The 20,535-nt window shown below is 44.0% G+C and overlaps 1 protein-coding gene and 1 long non-coding RNA gene across 2 annotated transcripts in view; both read right to left on the bottom strand.

Annotated features, from left to right (window-relative positions):
* ACBD6 (acyl-CoA binding domain containing 6) overlaps positions 1 to 20,535 on the bottom strand; it is an 82,192-nt gene that overhangs the window by 7,423 nt on the left and 54,234 nt on the right. The window lies entirely within an intron of this gene.
* On the bottom strand, positions 5,494 to 19,444 carry LOC135450957 (uncharacterized). The gene is made up of 3 exons (XR_010441185.1): positions 19,377 to 19,444; positions 7,703 to 7,829; positions 5,494 to 6,295 (listed from the first exon to the last, which is right to left on the bottom strand). It is a non-coding gene; the product is annotated as an uncharacterized LOC135450957 (long non-coding RNA).

Genomic DNA, 20,535 nt, shown 5'->3' with positions numbered 1-20,535 from the left:
ATGCTACAAAATCACTGGTACTTCCTACATGCATGGTCTGTGACAGATGTCACTCAATGAAAATCCAACTACCAGTGGATAACTTATTGGATAACAGGATTTTGTTCTGCTCCTGAGAAATTTAAGCAAGAGAAATGGGAGAAGATGGACCGAGCGCAGATGGACCAACTGTCTTATCTGCTAAGTGGTACTGTGGCTGCTGCACATGAATTCTGTCTTACAGCTGATGGGATTACGCTGGTGCTGCCATCCCATGTTCATTCCTTGGGAATTTCTGTTCCCTGCTTAACCTAACACAAGGTCTGGACTGAAGGGCAGAGACAAGGAAATGGCTTGGCTAAAGCTGCTGAGATGCTGTGCACTCTGTAAGTCACCATTTGCCATTTCAAGTAGACTTTGACTGGCCAGTGTCTGACTGTGGTTTCATGGGACACTTTTAAAAGCAGTGCTGTATAAACACTGAGAGCTCAGAGCTGCTTCATTCGCCCTCCAGGCTGTGTGCAGTGGCAGGGTGGCTTGGAGGGAGACACTGCCTCTTCCACCATCTCACCTGTTTTGTTCAGCACCAGTGGAGAAAGAGGAAAAACAAATCCATGCTGGTTTCCTGGGTGAGCTTTGGCCCAGCTTTACCCCATACTGGTGATGAAGTGGGGCTGGACCCTCCACACCAGCACAAGGGTCTGTAGGGGACCCCACACCTCCACACCGAGTCCTCACCCCAACACCTGCAGTCACCTCCCCAGGCACAGCAGGAAACCTCTACACTAACCCTGCCCTTTCCAGGGGTAGCACCTGTGCTCTTTGTTTTAAGGTATTTTTCCCCCATATCTCCTTTGTCTCATTTGTGGCACGTTTTAAGGTGCAGGGCTCGTTCCCATTGACAGACTCGGAATGCTGGCAGGGATCGCAGGAGATAAGAACGATGAGGTGATAAGAGTGTTTAACAGCACCGGGTCCTGGGCAGCACCATGGGCCAGAGGGAAGATAAATATTTACACTACATCTTTAGAAGGTGAGTGAATAAAAAGGGCCAGAATAATACAGACTCTGAACAAGCACTGATGCTTAGGAGCTATAATATAAATCTCTGCAGCCTCACACACTCACTCAAGCCAGGGAGATGAAAAATAGCAAGAAAATACTTCCCTCCACTTTTAAAAAGGGTTTTATTTCTCATTTGTTTCTACTTGAGACTTCAACTTCCCAACAATTTACTTTAACCTCATCATCATCTTATTCTCTCTGAAATTTTCTCTCCAAGAAGACTGAGGGTAAGGCTACAGCTCAACACACCAGAATTTACATGCTAATCCCCACCAATACTAAAACCAGGCAAATATAACCAGTCTGAACTCCACCAGATGATTCAGCAGGAGACATCCCCGTGTGCATCCTTGGTCCCAACTCCAAGGCAGCTCAGGCACTCCCCAAGGACGAGCACCATGGGATAAAGGATACAGAGCAACCCCTGCTAGAAGCAAAACCAAAAAACCTGCACTGATCATGACCAGCTGTTTTTTAGGATTGCAAATAACCCAGGCTGACAAGTGCAGGGCATCCTCTTAAGTTTGGTTCCTCAATTAACTCTCCCACCTCCCCTGTGTGTGCACACAGGTTTGGGAGGGATCCCTTTCTCACTGAGCTGTCCCTCTCCAGGAGCTCTCAGCTCTCTCCTCTGCTCATTCCTCCCACTCTGACCATTTCCTGCTCTGTGCCAGGCAGATATCCCTCAGGATGGAAGGTGCTAGACTGGTTTTTATCATCACCTCTTGGGCCCTTCTCCAGAGCCTACTGCCAGGCCATCATTTGGCCTATCTTCTAAGTGCCTCACAGATAAATTAGATCTGCATAGAGAAGCAATTATTACATTTCTAATGGCATGAACCCTTACAGCACAATCTGCTACTGAAAGGCAAAGAAAATTGCATTAGCTTTTGTTTGATTCAAAATTATGATCAAGGGAAGAGGGATGCTGAAGCCTTTTAAAGCCAAGCCTCTGAGCTGGGGATTTTTCTGTCTGGGGACCTCCCTGCTCGTATTCACTGCTGGACCTCATACTCGTGGTTCATTTAGGAGTACTAATTTGGAGAAGCCTTTGCTTGTAAAGCTGCTGTTAAAAGCAGATCTAAGAAAGCTCAGAGAGAAGAGGATGCCCAGGAACCACCACTGGCTCCCTCCTGAAGCCTGCAGCTGCTAATGCTCCCAAAGGCCCCCAGCCCGAGGAGTTCAGTGTGCCAGGGTTATGCTAATCCCTCATCGCCCTAGTTTCTAACTGGTGCTGTACCTAAATTTCCAAGTGCAATTTCAGTGGGATTTATCACATCTACTATGATCAGCATGTAGTGCTGCTGGCACAGATACAGGCTCTCAATATCCCACTGCAGACATGGCTGTCATTAATTGCAGAACAAACTGATTTCTGAACCCATGCAGCAGCTCATGCAGCAACACTGAAACTCTCAGGGATGTTTTGCTCTTGAGCATTTTCAACCCATTTTGCAGCCAGCACTCTGTGCCCAGCTGTGTATTTGGACATATTTATAGGTTATCCAAATAATATTTGCTACTGCCTGTTACTTTCAGCACCAGGCATCTTGCTGCTCATCAAACAAGTGTGTTGGTGCAATACAAAAACTGCCAGGAAGCTGCAGGGATCAAAAATGTGTTTGGAGAAGTCAATGCCTAAACCTGTAACAAGTGTCACAGTGCTGTGGCTGAGCCAGCCCCGGGCAAACCATGCAGATGCCATCCCAAGCTATGGACAGGATGATATTCCAAAGGGCAGGATGCTAATATCCGCTTCTCAGGGTGCTTCCCTGCCCCCTCCCTGCATAAAAGTTAGTGCTCCTCTACTGCTTTATCACTTTAGCATGGCTGAGGCAGATACCTGCTTATTTAAGGGGCAGGATAAATGGGCTGAGACAGCTTTCCCATCCCCAATTCACTAGGGAACGCTTGGAAATTCCACCTGACACCGGGAGCGCTCTGTGCTCTTAAACAATCTCCCGTCTGATCCGATTGTTCCCCAGTGGGGAGGCAGGCTGCAGCTAGCTCAAGAGTCATTGATTGGATTAACAGCCTAATTCCCAACAGATGAATAGAATACTGATGTCTTGTCAGCCCACATCATAGAAGGAAAACACAATCTGCTTCTACAGCCCCGAAATTTAACCCTTTGCTTCCCTGCTCCCCCCCCTCCCCGGGGCTGGATGCAGGGTCCAGCACTTTCAGCTGGAGATCTTACCTATTTAAATGAGAAAAGATTTATTAACCTTTGGGACACTCTGCCTAATCACTGACATGCCATGTTATTTTCTGTAAGAAACCTTCTTTTTCACCCTTTCCACACACAAGAGATTCATACCAGGGACCTTTACTATTATTTCTCCTCTCTTTTCCACCTGCCAATACAGGGAATGCTGCATGCTTCACAGTAAGCTGCTGAAAATTCATCAGCTCAGTGATATTCCTCCTGAAACACACAGATATTGAACGTTTTCTGAGTCTATCATTTGATCAGCAGGATGGACCCTGCCTGGAAAGGAACATCCAGCTGTGCTGCAGGAGAGGCATCCCTGCAATGCCCTCTCCCTCCACCAGCTCCTGCCAAGCTGTGGGGCAGGGGAATCAAGCTGGGCACATCATTTGCTCTTGGAGAGCTCCTGTTCTCCACCTCCTAATGGAGACACTAATGTTTTCTTACCTCATAGAAAGACTGTGATAAGAAATTAATTGCTACTGGTTCAAATGTTCACTACCACAGAAGCAGGACTGTGTGCATATTAAAGAGATTCTTCAAGAACAAAATTTATTTACTGAGTCCTTGGCACTGTCTGCATTTATTTCCTTGTTCAGGAGACAAGAATAAATAAAAATAATCTGATTTTAAGGAATTAATTCAAAATGACCCTATTTTTTTCTCAGATCACTGGGGTCCATAATGCTGTGGGGTTTTTTTGCTTCCAACACTCAGCTTTTATGCTTGCACTTACAGAATGCAGGCAGGTATGTGAGGGTGTTACTATGAGGGTGGGGAGGCCCTGGCACAGCTTTCCTAGAGAAAAGACTGCAAGGTGTGTAACACCCAAGATAAGCCAGGCTGTGCTGTGAAGCAGAAATAAGGTATTTGCAGTTTTATTTGGGTTTTACAGCTCACATGCAGAGTGGAAACACTCCCTCCATCACTCCTTAACTTTACCAAACTAATTAGCCCAGCTAATAGGAGAGAAAGCATGAAAGGATGGAAGTGCACACCCTTTTTCCCCCCTTCTATAACCAGTAGCTTCTAGTCATGACAGTTTTCAAGACTACAGTGTCTTATAACATTATTATACATATAATAAACTTGCTAGGAGACTGAATGAAAGAAGCAGTCCTTCCCTCTCCTGGCTTCCCTTACAGATAGTCCTGTCTTCAGAGAGACAGTGTGTCACAGAGTGCTCACAACATGGGCAGTGGGCAGGCATTAATGACAGAGCTGCCCTAACCAAAATAATTAGCCAGAGATACCTCATCGACTCAAACAATTCAATGAATGCCCTATTAGTATTTTAAAGTGGTTCAACTTGTCAGCTCTTTTTACAATTTGAAACCATAATGTTTAATTTTCATCCCAGATGTGAATTGTTCCAGGATGGCAATAAATAAATAAATAGATAAATAAATTCAATGAGCCTGTCCAGCTCCTGTCCTGCAATAGGGGTGCATTGTACATTCACGAATCCAGGTTAAGGATGGGGACTGGGGCAGTTGTGGCCTGGAACTAGCAGACTGCAGGTTTTATAAATACATACAGAAATAATTAAAATCTAAGGGGTTTAGAAGGGTTAATCTCCTTTAAATAATCTCTGCCACAAAGCCTGTAAAGTCACTGCTGGCACGATGCCCGCATGGGACCGGCTGTCGGGTATCAGGACAGCACGTGTGGATGGGAGCAGGGAGATTAGGAGGCAGAGGTGGCCCATCAGTGCTGCTGCCCCACAGATGGCTGCCCCAGGGGCTGCAAACCTGCACGAGCAGGGCTGGATCCAGCACCAACCAGTAAGTCAACATGCCACTTGTTCCACCTGATTAAAGAGAGAGAAGGGTGCTTGATTAGGGAGAGCATTGCTGCCACTGCTTGGTTCACCTCAGCCCGTGCTGACTGCAAGGCAAATGCTGGCTGATATTTATTTAAAGGGATTCAGGGCTTTGGAAGTAACTCCTTTTCCTCTGCAGGCTTGAACCTAAAGCCCTGCATGGTGGAGGAGATGTTGCACTTTTAATTGTCAGCTATAACAGCTCAGAGCTGCCACTCTGCCTTTCCAGATGTATTCTTCGTAGAAACTGTCATTTAAAGCCAACAACTGAGTGACCACGAGAGAGACAAAAATCCAGAAGAAAGCAGAGAAGCCACCCCTGTGTGGGTTAAAGCAGTGCCCATGGGTTTGATTCCCTTGATTTGGGCAAAGGCAGGCCCAGGTGAAATGCCCAGGAATGCCATGGCAGAGCTGGAGCACTGGCAGAGAGGTTGTGACATGAGGACAGGCACAGTTGCAATAAAAGCCAAGTCACAATGTGCTGCAGGAGGAGCAGAGGTGCTGCTAACAGCCCAGGGTGCTTTTTCTCCTTCAAGTCAGGGAGGATAAAGACTTTGGAGACTCTTTTAGTGCCATAAACCTTCCTTGGCTTGGTGTGCAAAATCAGCACTTTCCGCGTTGAGACATTCTGAAGCATCCTCTGAACTCATTAGATGAGATCTGGATTTTATTAAGCCAAGCTTGAGAAATCCTGGGCTAGCAGGGAAGCTGAGTTCCAGTGGCACGCAGCCCTCAGCATGAAAAGCACATTTTTTCCCTCTCCTCCTTTAGTGCTAGGAACCTTGCTCAGACATCTCAAAGCACCTGAGGATAGTGCTGTGCCCTGCAGCCTCCAGACAGCCTTTCCTTTCCAAGCATGCCTGCTCCTTAAGGATGATGACTCCTCTTTGTGGCTAATCTGGAATTAGAGAGGACATTCACACACTCACAGCATCTGCCAGAGGGGGAAGGCATCAGAGCCTGGATCCTGCCCCACAGTGGAGCACTGCCAGGGAGAAGCCAACTGCATGTGTTGACTTAAGAAGCTCCCATCTCATCACCTCAAAAGGTTGCTGTTTTTGTGACCTCCAGCAGCCTTTTAGCAGCCTCTGTGAATTGTATTAGTAGCTGATTTACTATTTGTTATTTCATAAGGCATGAAGCTGCTCTTTCATTTGCTCACACACCACCAAGTCCAACTACATGAAAACTCAGTCTGTGATCACTGGGGCTGTTTCCTGATGGAAGAAAAGAGGAATAAATAGTGAGGGAAAAGGTTTATTGGTACTGCTTATTCCCAGACAGTCAGGTTTCCAAACAGCTATTAATGAAGAGCTACTACTAAAGAAAAAAAAAGGAAAAATGTCTGGAGAAAACTGCCTCAGGACATCAAACTCTATCAGTAACTGGGATTTCTTGATGGAGCACGGTGCTATTAAAATACAGCTGAACTAAGTACTTGCAGTTTGGTCTGTCATTAGGTATTTAGTGAGATGCAAAATTGATCCTCACTTTAAAGGGCTCTTTCAAAGTCTAGAGGCAACACTTGCTCTCTCCTTGTGCTGTATAATAGAGATGTTCCTAATGAAATTCAGCAGGAGCTGGAGGCAACCAGGGAAAACCTCGGCCAACTTTATAACAGGCAGATTTATGTTCAGGGGTGTCCTGCTCTTCCAATGAGTTATTCTGCACAGGGCAGGGATAACAGGTTCTCCATTCATGGCTTGTACAAGCGTGGCAGAAGGTCAAGTTCCCTGGTGGGGCTGGCTCTGTGCTCAGGGGCTGCTCTCACATCTGGGGCTGGGCTGAGCAGCTCCATCCCATTTCCTACTAAAGCAGCCCAGGGAGCCCACTGGGGCCAGCTGGGCCTAGAACTGGGCCCAGCCCACTGGAGCAGATGGCAGGTGCTGGTGGTGGCAGTGACATGGGGCAGTGCTGAACCAGTGACCCAGAGGTGAAAGGCTCCATATCTCCCATTATCAATCCCCAGAGCCCCCTCAGGAGTAAGTGTTGATACATTAATCTTTCTGACTGATGAAAACAAACATTCCACAAGGGAATCTTTATTTATATTGAGCCCAAATCACGCTTAAAAACATAAAGTTAAGGGCAGGCTTAGGTTTCAGCCTTCCTAGTTAATGCCACCCTTTTTCCCTTCCACCAAATGTAAAGAGCACGTCATCAAGCATTAGACTGAGCACAGCCCCAGTGTGGATGGCTGCAGTAAATAATAAACTGGTGTTTGTGTTTCCTGCTGTGCATGCTGTCCTCCTAAACAGTTTAATAAAACAAGAGTATATTTCCAAGCACTGCTGGAGTGCCTCGATGAAGCATGTGGTGTAGGATAAATACCTCCACATCAGGACACTTTTCAAAGCCATCAGGCAGAGGGGTCAGTCTGTTGTGGGTTTTTTTAAAACTGCACAAGCTAATGCTTTAAGAGTGTCTTGATGGAATCAGGGAAATTGGATTGTCCCCCCATTTGCTGGCCTAAAACAAGCCTTTTTTTATTTATCCCATTAGAGGAACACAAGAGAAACCTTTTAAATGTCACTAAAATTTTCCCTGCATTGCAAAACCCAGTCAAAAGGGTTTTAATTTTCCCTGAGACCTCTTAAGTAATGCAGTATGTCAAGATTTAATACCTTGTGTGCAGGGGATTGTCTGCATTCTGTGCTGTTTCACCAGGGTGACTCCATAGGGTCGGTCCTGGTCACTGGATTTGGTCCCTGTCAGCACTGAGCTGCTCAAACAGCCCACACCAGATCAGCTCTGCTGAACAAACAGGCAAGGCAAAACAAGATGAGATGCAGCTTTCCCTGGACCAGTCTGGGACTATCAAAAATTCAGCAGGGCTGCTCACTCTCCAGTGATTTTGCTCTGTGAGTTGGGACTCTCAAGTTTTGGAAAAGCCTGTCATTTTTAGGCTTCATTCACTTATTTATAGGAGAGCTAGGGAGAATTGTCAAGAGGTGCTTTTGTACATAAGGCTCCACATTCCCCTGGCATATTTACGAAGACAAACAGGGCAATGCCAGAGGCAGAGGCCAGGATTGTAAACTGGCAGAGCACAACACATTAAAGCACACTGGCTAAAGATGGCAACAGGACCATGACACCTTTGAAGGCTGGGCTGGTGCCCGCTCCAACCTTGCTGTCCCAAGGGCTGAGGGCATTAATGCCAAAACAATTTCTCATCCCACTTTTCAGCCAGTCTGGGAGCTATGGGTGATCTGACCCCCCAAAGTAACCCCCACTAGGAACATTTGCTACTGAAATACACTATTAATTTGCTTTTGTGGGATATGGGAGTTTTCTATCTATGCTGTCATGTTTCTTTTTGCAGACAGTGAACCACAGTGAAAGAGGACCTGGGATGCCAAATCATTTTGAGTGTGTAATTCTCCCCAAGCCTGGTTTTGCAGAGAAAAGAGGAATTGGAAGGCAATGAGCACCCAAGCTGGGGTATGTGAGCCTCCAGTCTCTTGTTCTGGAATTCACACAGGTGCACTGAGAGCTGGGAAAGGTGCAGAACCCAAGAAATTGAGCAAGGGGAGGCACATCCCAGTCTCTCAAACCCAGCCCTGAGACCAAGCCACTTCCTACTGATCTTCCCTATGTAGGGCTTCATAATCTACTTTACAAAATGTCAAAATCCAGCACGAAAATTGGAAACAAAAAATGAAAAAAAACCAGACTGGCTGGTTATTGGAGCAGGGGCTGTGTTAAAAGGATCAGGAGCTGTCTCTTGTTTCAGAATTCACACAGGTGCACTGAGAGCTGGGAAAGGTGCAGAACCCAAGAAATCGAGCAAGGGGAGGCACATCCCAGCCTCTCAAACATTCCCAGCCTGGTCTCCCTATGTAGGGCTTCATAATCTATTTTACAAAATCTCAAAATCCAGCAAGAAAATTGTAAAAAGGAGGGTAGGGAAAAAAAGAAAGAAAAAAACCCCCAGACTGGCTGGTTATTGGAGCAGGGGCTGTGTTAAAAGGACCAGGAGCAGTCTCTTGCTCTGGAATTCACACAGGTGCACTGAGAGCTGGGAAAGGTGCAGAACCCAAGAAATCGAGCAAGAGGAGGCACATCCCAGCCTCTCAAACAGTCCCAATAAACCCCAGCCCTGATCTTCTCTGTAGGGCTTCATAATCTATTTTACAAAATGTCAAAATCCAGCAAGAAAATTGTAAAAAGGAGGGTAGGGAAAAAAAGAAAGAAAAAAAAACCCAGACTGGCTGGTTATTGGAGCAGGGGCTGTGTTAAAAGGATCAGGAGGTGGTGGGCCAGGCAGTGGGGGAGGGAATGGGATAAAGTAGTGGGTCTAATCAAATCAGTTGGAAAAGCTGCAGGCTGCGGGAGCTAACCTTGCCAATCAGGGAGGCGGCGGGAGCATGTCTGCGCACACTAAAGCGGGAGCGCGTCCTTGAACCCGCCCGTCCCGTCCTCTCCCCCGCAGCCAGCCCGGCACCCGCACCCTCGGCAGGATTAAACTCCCTCCCCAGCCTTGCTCCAGAGGAAACCAGCGCTGCAAAGGCAGCTCCGAGGGTTCCCTGTGATTAGAGGTGAGCCCATGGGATTGAGCCGGCAAGAGTTGGAGAAATGTTCAAAAACAAACCAACCAAAAAGGAGGGAACAAAAGGAGAAGCCATCCCATTGACAAATGCTGTTGCATTGAGCCTGGCAGCTGTGAGAGGCATTACCAAGCTTTGCTAATGACTAAGGGCACTGAAGTCACTTTAAAATAAATATTCACTAGGAATTACACGGGTAATCTAAAGGGATTATCCTGCTGCCTTAACAGGTCCATAACCTAAACATTAAATGGTCTACACAAGTGTTTGCATTCATTTTGACCCAAATCAACCCTTCTGCTAAAAGCTTTGGAAAGCCAGATTAAATTTTGGAAACCACAGGGCTGCTCTGAGTTAGGGTTCTTATAAATTCCTCCAGAAGGAAAAACAGGGCTGAGCTCTTGGAAACCAGGATCCAGCCAGCAGCCAGGGAAAGGCTTTAGCAGAAACACACACTCAGAACATGAAGCAGCAAGCACAAATCCAGCCTGCCACATAATCCAGTCCCTGTGGTAAAAGTATCTGTGTTCAGAGTCTCCAGCCTTTCGTCCCTGGGGAGACAGGGAATGCCCAGCATGGGAAAAAGGAGCACTGATGTAGAGAATGGGACAAACCCTGTACCTCAGTTTCCCCACCTGTAAAATGTCACATTCCTTCCAGCTGGGGCACTTGTCCCTGTGCCTCAAACTCCTGGAGGGCAATTTCAGCTGATTCTAGAAAAGCTCCATCAGAAAGCCAGCATCAGTCAGTCCAGGAAAACTCACCCTAACTAAGCACATCCTGGTCATGCCACAAAGCCTGCCAGGACCTGAAGCAGACTGGAAATGATGGCTCAAGAGCTTCAGTTTGTACTGAATGCAGCAGCCCTGAACATCCAATTCCATCTACTGTTGAGTTTATGCAAGTAAAGCCCTTCTGTGGGCTGCATCAATGCATGATGAATACTAAACTTGGATCTATAAACGCCCTGATCACTGTATTTCTCTGGGCTGACACAGGCAGTAAGGTTGGGAAAAGCTGGGCAATACCTGGAAACAAAGTTTTGTTTTATTTTCTTCCCAGGACATCCAAAGTTTCCTAAGGAAAATGGGTGATTATTGACTTTGACTACCCTCCCTCAGGAAACATTTTCTACAGAACTTCAAGTCCTGTAACCAGGACTTCTAGTTCCCACCCTCCTTTTGCTATTCTATTAATTGTTCTGCAAAACTTCCCCCACATCTCCTGACCCTGTGGAGGGAGAAGTCCCCAAGTCCCTGTGATTTTTATGCAGTTGTAGCTCTCATTGGAGCAACTGTGCAACAGCATAAAATTCAAAGATAGACAGCTTCCCTGGGTGGCTTTTCACACCTTGAGTGCTCAGGAGACAATACCCTTCTCTGAGAGGAGGCACAGTACTGGGGAGAGATGGTACATATTAATTTCTAAAAGAGGATTTTAATCATGCAACGTCCTCTGCAGTCGCACAGAATTTAATCTCATTGCTGACAGTGGGTGATGGGGGAGCATGTTAAGTGGAAAAGTTGTATTCAAGACCTCCTTGCAGATATGTGCTACAGGCAGTCCCATGGGAGGAGGAAAATGACCCAAACCTGTCTCTGTGGCTGCTGACCACCCTGGCCTGGGCCCCATCCACTCACAGAGCAGAAATGCAGGCGCACTCCCAAAGTTCTGCACAAGGTTCAAGTACACGTGGTAATACAGTTAGCATTTATCAAGCCTTACTTTACAAATATTGATTTATTAATCTAGGCAAGACCCAGGGATATACACACATAGTATTCCCATGTTGGTTACAGAGACTGAGACACACAAAAAAACCCTCATTGTCTGACTTGCTCAAGGTCAAACGAGGAAAAGCACCCACAGGCAGGATTAGTTTTGGGATGCTGAGCTGCCAGCACTGTGCTGTGACTGTCAGGACTCACTGTCCTTTCCCACACTAAGTCTTCCCTCTTCTAAAATCTGGCTTCTCCTAAGTCTACATTGAAGGACACTCTCACTTTGTGATATGGGAAGGAAATATTGAAGTTGAAAACCAAAAGCTGAGAACTCAGACTCTCCCAGCCATCATGGCTGGGTTGGCACTTGCTTTTGCACAGTTATCTTCAGGCTTCTTCCTCCTCTGCTTGCAGGTAGCTTCAGCACTCTTGGTCAATGAAACAATTCAGTGTTAAAGACAAAAATCCCAAAAGAATTAATATAATTTGTTTCACCAGTTTTTGATGGGCCCTTAAAGTTTGTACTTGGAATCATGAAACAATCCTTTTTTTAGAATCTTCCATGAGAGCAAAGAATGTTGGTGAAAATCAGTGCCTAGGAAGGGTGAAATCCAATGCTTTTTTGCCTCTCTAGAATAAAAAATACTTCCCTAATAGATTCAAAGTTAGGACAGCCCAAGTGATGACCCAACAGAATACAATTCCATAAAATCCATGCATTCAGTGAAAAAGGATGTGTATTTTCAAGCAGCACACATCTGACAACTGCTTTCTAAAGCAACTCAAACTACTGACCAGGTAAGTCACCCTAAGCATCCTTTTGAGGTATTAGACTAGCTTTGGACTCCTAATGGATAAAAATTAAGTATGAGACAGCAGGAGATGGCTTTAAAATGCTGAGGAGTTGGAAAGAATGACTACATGCTTTTGTATACAACAGCCTTTCCTGTAGTATGGGAGAACTGTAAAAAGTTAAAGCATCTGAGTGATAAATACAGACTAAATCTGAAGGAATGGCTTTTAGAAGACAAGGAATTAGGAGAATCCTGCAGGAAAATCATGGTAAGGCTCAAGGCAAATGCTCTGTGATTTATGCTGCTGAAGGCACGGGATGTTCTGTCCACTCCCAGCTGGCCTGGAACACGGGAAGCTGCTCAGCCGAAGTCCAGCCCAAACTCTCAGGGCAGACAACAGACAGCATGAAAAAAGTGGATATAACTTTATCCCACTCTGAATGCTTAATGACAGAATCAAGGCCTTTCTCCTTGTTGCTCCTTGCTTTTCCTCCTGAAATCCATGATTTTTGTTAATAAAACCTGAGGAAAGTTGATTACCTATACATGCCAGACATAGTCTCCTTTAAGTAGTATGTAATTCATAAATACAAAGAAAATTCTATTTAGTTTTTCCTTTCAAAACCAAACACACCATACTTAGGATGTGATTTAAATTTATTTTAAGAAGCATTTTAAAATTTCCTTGTAAAGGTTTTTTTTAAAATTAAATCCTAATTCTATTCAGATGTACTTGGGCACAAGACAAAACATAAAACCTAATAGTCTAAACTGAGAAGAAATGTCTCATTTGCTGTTTTCTATCCCAATTCAAATGTAAAAATTAAGAATGTTAATAGACTGGGTTAAACTACATAATTAAGCAAACATGGGCAGACATTGTGTACCTGATTAGCAAATGAAGAATAAAATTTACTATAAAGGTTATATTTAGCTGCAAATGAACACATTTTAATGACTACTAACCAATGAACATCAACCCTTCCTTAGAAAAATAAGCAAGAAGTAGATATAAATTGATTATTAAATCAATTAAGTCAATCTTAACCTGTCAGGATCTCCCTCATTAGAGTCACTGATGGATTCAGAAGTATGGCCAGGCAAACACAAAATGATGCAGCGCCAAAGGTACAGTCACACACAGCACCTTCACCCCAAATTACACCTCAGGCTCCCAAACTAAGCATATCCACTAATGCATGGAGCCCATTAATTTGTCCTACTTTCCTCTATTAAACTAACAGGAAAAAAAAGTGTGTCCCTGTAAGAGCCTGAACCATTTTGAGAATCTGGTGAAGCCTGACTGACTTTTTATTTCTTAGAAAAAAAAAAATAAAGATTGTGTTTAAATGTAAAGCAACTGGTTGCAGCATTGTGGGATTAGTTGGACGAATCCTTCTGTGGATATAATCAGCTTAATGGCAACAAAGATCACAGTGCAGTGAGTGCAGCTGTGACACACAGAGCATTTTACTGAAGGGGAAGGTTTGCACCAGGCTGGAAAAGTCCCTTTTTATTTCCAGTCTCTTTTATTTCCAGCCTCTTTCCCTCTCTCTCTCTCTGCAGTCAACATCCCATCAGCTCCATTAGCATGAGAGAATTAAGGAGGGAAATGGGTGGGGTGGAGCAATTTACGTCTGTGGGTCAGCATACTTACACAGCGTCATATAATTCAATTAAATGGACAAATAAAGTGGTGCTAGTTGTTTTCCAAACTCAGGTTAATTTTAACTTAATTCCCACACTGCTGTGGGCCAAAGGGCTGTCTGAGGCTGCCTTCCACATGGCTAAATGGCCAGCTGTCTGTTATGGAACAGACATGCTCTTAAGAGCATCCTTACTCTCAGGATGTTCTTAGTATCCTCATTTTCTCACAAAAAACCTGAACTTCAGACTAAAATGGAAGACTTAATTCCCTTAATTACAGCTCTATTTGCACTGGCAAATTAATTGCTTTATATTATACCTTTTCTCACTGTTAAATTGCAAAAACACTCCCAAACAGCAGAACATAACAGATGTGAGATTTTAGCTTGTCATATAAGAAATTAAGAAATGCTATTTTCTAGATTTCCTAAATTAAGACTTCCATCATTAAATCCGCTGATCTACCTAGCACAGACAGTATTAACACAAAAAAGAAACAACTAAATCCTAATTTATTAACCACTAACTATTCTCTTTATGGGTTTTGCTTCCTCCAGGAAAAATCCCCCGAGACACAGGTGAATGCACTAATGACTGAAAACCACTGAGGATAAATACAGAAAACCTACAAATCTATTATATGGAGAAAACGGATGGATATCAGTTTGCTGAGCAGGAACACCTTAGGAACAAGCTGTAGAGCTTGCTAAGCTCTTCCCTCTCAGCTGTACCACTCAGACCCATGCAGCTGCACTGTGGCACCAGACCTGTGAAGGAGAATTCATTTCCATCTGCAGAATAAAGACCTTTTTAAGCACCACAATGTTTTGAAGCCCTTAAAATAAATCAGTGCTTGAAGATCCACTGCATTTTCCATAAATAATGCAAACATTCCTCCTCCTCTGCCTCGGCCAAAATTCCCTGTCTCCAAAACATCAGTGCAACACCCTGCTGTCAACCTCCCCACCAGGAATACTTGCACTTCAGCACTTCTGCATGGATATAATTTGTAAAGTGCTAGGCAAATAAGCACCCTCTGAATTGGGAAATGTTCTTGACAGACTACCTGGCACGAAGCTTTCAAGCCCACCAGGAATGTCGGGAGGCCAGAGCTGCACGTGTCAAGTCCATCACCTCAGGAGGCTTTCAAAGTTTTGCTTTTTGTGATGCTACAAAAATGCATCTCCAGAGCCATTATATGAATTAGTTGGAAAGGGGTAGGGGGGAAGGAGGAGTAGCTAAGAACAGCAATCCACCCTGTGAGGACATTTAGAAGCATCTGGCTCGGAGATATTAAGAAAGGAAGGAAAAATTAATCATGCTGGCTGGGAAAAAAAGCCTGGCATCAGCACAGCCACCTTGTCATAAGGCAGATATTAATAATGTGAACCCCCAGGGAACACTCAGACATCTGAAAGATCCACTTGTTGGCTCTCACTGAGCAGGCAGGTTTAACTGATGTCTCTTTGAAACCCCCTGAATCTTATGCTTAGGATTTTTTTTTAAAGCAGAAAAGAACCCTCAGTGCTAAAGATCAGATATTTCCCCCATTCCTCTCTTTTTCCTAAATGGTACTGAAGAGACAACACCTAACATTTTGTAGACCTGTAGCTATGAAGAACATGGGAGAGAAATGGAGGTGAAAACTGGTTGAGTGTTTTGAAAAGAGAAGAAGCAAAAAGGCTCTTGCTGGAGCAGGAAATACCACACCTGGCCAGGACACCACAATTTACATATTGGATTAGATTAGGGTTAGGGTAGGATATAAATTAGTGGTAGCAACAGTAACTAGAACTCACATTTCCAAGAGAATTTATTAAGCCAACAAAACAGGATGAAACCCTCCTTTTTGGTGCCTTGTTACTTCTCCACAGCAGTGGTTCTTGAAAGCCAGCAATGATCAAAGAACCACAGATCTGCCTGGATTTTTGCTAAAAACCCACCAGGAACCCCCAAAATTGTATTTCTGTTTTCTTGGATCACCTGTGACTTGCTACAACTCCAGATTCCCAGGACACATACCTCAGCCACTGGAATGCAGCACCACCTACAAACCAAGTGTCTCAAAGACCAAATGATGATAGAAAAGACGTTTTTATGCTATCTGATGATGCAGGAGATGCCACCATTGAAGCCATCAAGCAGCCACATCAAACAAGATGGGTTGTGATTGGCAAATCTAGACAGACAATTCTCCCAGTTTGGGAATGGTGCTCAGAAATTCTTTGTTTAGAAACAGCCAAACTCCTGTGTTTAACTGGAAGATGATGTCCTGGAGGCCAGAACTCTACCAGGTGTTTTCAGTAGCTGGGCACAAGATTGGAAGCATCATCCATCCAGAAATGAGGGCCATTGTCTGCTTGAGTCAGAACCAATTTTGCAGCTGGGTGACTGTGTTTTTAAACCACCCTATCCCAGAAGGAAATATTTTCTGCATGGGGTACAGCTGTGATACATTCCTATGCAAATGAAGCAATTTTCTCTTTTTCTCTATGAAAAGTCTCCCATTTCTTCTCCATCACTGATTCTTCCTCCCAATGGACCTGGTAAAATGCAGTATTTGCAGGCTGTTTTTTTTAACTGATCCCAGCAAGGGACACACTCAGCCCTAGGACACATGCCAGTAAAAGTCCCATTGATTTAAGCAAGGAATTCACGTGTTTATCCTTTGCCAGAAGTCCTCAGTAATGACACCTTCCCATCCTTTAAAGACTCCTTCTGCCATGACCCTCTGTGTCACTGCTGTCTGGCATTGCCTGGGGAAGCCATGAGCCAAGAATTCAATTTTTCTGCTGATCTCTGTTTTGTTCTCTTACTTCCATTCACTCAGCCTTCCCATTTGCACTACCTGTGGCACTGTATCTGATGCCAAGATGATCTCTTTGGGATAGGGATGGTCTTTGCTCTTGCTTAATGCCTTAAATTTTAAATGGGAACAAGAGGAACACTTGAACTGACAGGCAAAAAAGGGATGATTTAAAATCCATGTCTAAATGACTACTTTATATAATCTTCCATTTTTGTCTCAATACACATTATAACCTTTACATTGTGGTTTACCCCAGCTGACTAGGCTTAGCAAGTTGTTTCTTTCCAGAGCAAACTGACCACATCCATGCTTAACTTTTCCTTCTGAGAGGTAAAATGAATGATTTAAAGTCACCACAGCTCTGAGTTTTCCTGCTGCTGTGAAAGATCCAGATCAAAGGTGCCTCCAAGGTTTAATTTAACCTCTTTTACTCTACAATTAGTGCTGGAGGTAAGGGTGTATGTGATCACTTCCCATCACTCCAAAAACAAGCCCTTGGTCATTAAGCTGTGAAAAATGGATCATTTGCAGTTGCTGAGCCATAACTTTACAAATCTCTTCTGAGTCTGACCACTGGAATTCAAAGTGCAATGCTCAATTTCATGCCACTTCAGAAGCCAAATTACCATGTAATCTGTGAGCACTGCCTCAAAACATCACCACAATAGCAGCAGGAATAGGGCATCACAGAGAAGGGACCCAGGCAGCTTTGGCAGATTTGGCTTCTGATTTGGATTTCATCTGCACAGTCCAAATGTGATTAAAACCTGAGTTTAAAAAATACCAAAAAAAGTAAAAGAAAAGAAGAGTAAATTGAGATTTCCTGAGCACAGGTAACCGGGCCTCTGTCAGAGTCCCAGCACAAAGTTTCTTTGTAGCATGTTCCAGCCTTTTGCTTTCTGACACACTCTGCTTGTCTTCCCTCTGTGTTAGATAAAGTCAACCAGCACAAACTCCTCCCTTCCTGTTTTGCTCATTAATCCCTACCTGGATTTGAGAGCTGTGCTGAGAGAGAGACTTTTTCATCCAGTCACCAAGCCAGGGGAGGAAAATGCCCTGAGCTGGGGCTTTTCTCCTCTTCCAGCACCTCACACCCACACAAAGCTCATCCCTAACCATGCTCAGCCTTGCTGCCAGCAGCAGGGACATGGGGGGTTTGCTCCACCAGACCTCCAACCCTGTCCTGGACAAGAACAACCTTTACCTTTATTCCCATTCCTTTCCCCTGCCTCACAAAAATACTGTTGGATATATAGTAAAGGCAGGAAATATCACAGGGAGGGGAAAAAAAATCAATTAAAATAAATTTGCAAAGCATTGTGTTAGAGTATCTCATTTAAAGCAGCCACTTTTTATCTGTAGGGCAAGTTAATTGCAGTACTATCATGGCAGTAATGTTGTGCATCACAGAAGGTGACAAAATTTTTAAGGGTATTTATTGTGAGCATACTAAATTCAGGGCTGTACCCCACAAATTAATTTACAAGGGTGGCAGAAGTCAGCTGGCTAGAGCTGCTATTGCTAATAGCTAGAAAAGACCCACTTAATCACTTTGCATTTTTATTTGCAGAAGATAAAGAAACATTTCTTTCACTAATAGTTTCATGCTTGTTTCATCTCATTTTATCCGGACTGCAGGATCTGTTTAATTTCATTTCATCAGTTTTCTAAGGTTCTTAAAAGTACCATATTTTTATAATCTTGTTATATCCATGAGATAAAAAACGATTATTTGCCCCACCATTTCCCAAATGGGAAACCACAGCAGAGAGAAATCAAGTGACTTGTTCAAGGTCACGCTGAGATTCTGTAGCAAAACTGGAGAATTAGAAACCTAAACTTGACTCTGAAAAAAAGCCATAAACAGAATTTCTTCACTGAATCCACAGATATCCCACAGATCTGGGCATCTACTGCTATGTTTTTTAAGAACACATTGAACTGTGGAAACCCAGCTCTGAATGGACAGATCTTGTAATTTCTCTGAAATGAAAAAAAACCCCAAATTCTCTCAACTGCATCACAGGTGTGGCTCTATAAAGGGGAAAAATGTTAATGTTCATATTCTAAATTATTTTCCTCCTAAACCTTAGAAGAGCCATGACTCAAACTAAAGTGCAGTTTCAAAGTTCTGTATATTCAAGATGCCTTGCTCACGAGATCTTGCTGTTAAGTCATGAATTGTTCAGTACTTGGCTTTTTCTGTTAGTTTTTATATAGAGCAAAATAAATCACTCAACCCCTTCTCCCCTTGATGACAGTTGCCAGTGCAGTTTTGTTTGCAGTGTTTAACAGCCTCAGGAACTTTTTGCTCTTGTACAGGCTGGGCAGGAATTAAGCAGAAACACACAAATAATCCAAGAATCTGGAGAGTGAATAATGGATTTTTTTGTTTTTTGTCTAAAATTCTCAGTAATTAGGGTCCTAACAAGTGAAACCACCAGCTTGGAAGGAGGAGGTTGTGCCATGGATGGGACATGAATGAGGAAAGCAATATATAGCAGAACAGTAAGTAGTAGATAATAACAGCAGGCTATAGAAAAAGGAAGTGTATGTGTGTATATATATATATATACATTTTTTTTTTAACAGCTGCCTTGTTCACTGCATTCTGGCCACACAAAGCAAATGTCCTGCAGTGGAAAACAAGAGGTGTTTCCCAGAGACAGTTTCAAAAGGGTGTGAGGGTACAGAAGTCTCATTTATGTTGTCTTATATATTACAACAGTTCTATTATAACTATAGTGCAAGGATTCTGTAGCACCAGTGTTTCATACCTCCTCAATGTTTCTCGCAGGCAGCTCCTCTAAGCACTGACTGTTCTTGGTCCTTGCAGCAGCCATCTGACTCCAGTTCCCACCAATCCACTCTTTTATGCCACTAGTTCTTATTGGCTACAGGTGTGGCCTGTTAAGATCAGACCTGTTCCTAATCTTTAGTAATTGGTTCCAGCTGCAACTCATTGGGGGATAAGATTACATTTTGCATTACCTTCATTCACCCATATTGTGTGTTCCCTACACATTTACACACCCAGGAAAAGCAACAGTTGCTCATCACATTAAAACCTGACACCTGACCAGCCAAAGCTTTTGCCCTACACCTGGAAACCTGACCAGTGGAGCTAAAGAGATCTTCAGAATATTTCTGGACGAGAAGAGAGGCTTTAGCCTCATGCAGTGTTGATGGGAGGAGCAGGTGTGTCAGACCAAGTCCCTGGCTGGGTCCAAGCTGCGGTTTCCATCTCTCTTCCAAGCTGTGTTGAAGTGCATTGGCAGAACAACATCCATCTGGGATGTATCAAGTGCTGACCACAGCAGGATTTGTCCTCTGCAAAGAGGATACGAGCAGAACACTCCAATCTGCATAAATGTTGCATTAATAACAGCCTAGGTGAAGATTGCATCTTAATTCTGAACTCCAGCCGAAGGACCTGCTTCTTTCAAAGTTCAGAGAAGCTTCTGCAGTTGCTGGTATTGATGAGTATTTCAGTGCCCGCTGCAAGGGAAAGCTGTGTGCACAGTGCAAGGCCACAGACCCCAGACAAGACCTCAGGCTTCCTCTCTGGTTTAGGAGAGGGCAAGGGCTTGGGAAAGCAGCCATCCTTAGCACATGCAAACCCCTTGGAACAGAACATTTTGGAGGTCACAGCATCTTGTATTCAAAGTGCCTCCGATGACGGTGAGGAAGCGATGAATCTGACTCCATGTTCTTAGAAGGCTAATTTATTATTTTATGATCTATATTATATTAAAGAATGCTATACTAAACTATACTAAAGAATACAGGAATGATACAGACAGAAGGCTAGAAAGATACTAAAGAAAACTCTTTCCAGATCCTCAACACAGCTTGGCCATAATTGGCCAATAAGTCAAAATAATTCACATTAAACCAATGAAACAACCACCAGCTGGTAAACAATGTCCAAACACG

This window comes from Zonotrichia leucophrys, chromosome 8, assembly GCF_028769735.1.
Source record: "Zonotrichia leucophrys gambelii isolate GWCS_2022_RI chromosome 8, RI_Zleu_2.0, whole genome shotgun sequence".
Taxonomy (NCBI): domain Eukaryota; kingdom Metazoa; phylum Chordata; class Aves; order Passeriformes; family Passerellidae; genus Zonotrichia; species Zonotrichia leucophrys.
Note: the sequence above shows the minus strand (reverse complement) of the source record. Positions and strands in the feature narration are given on the sequence as shown.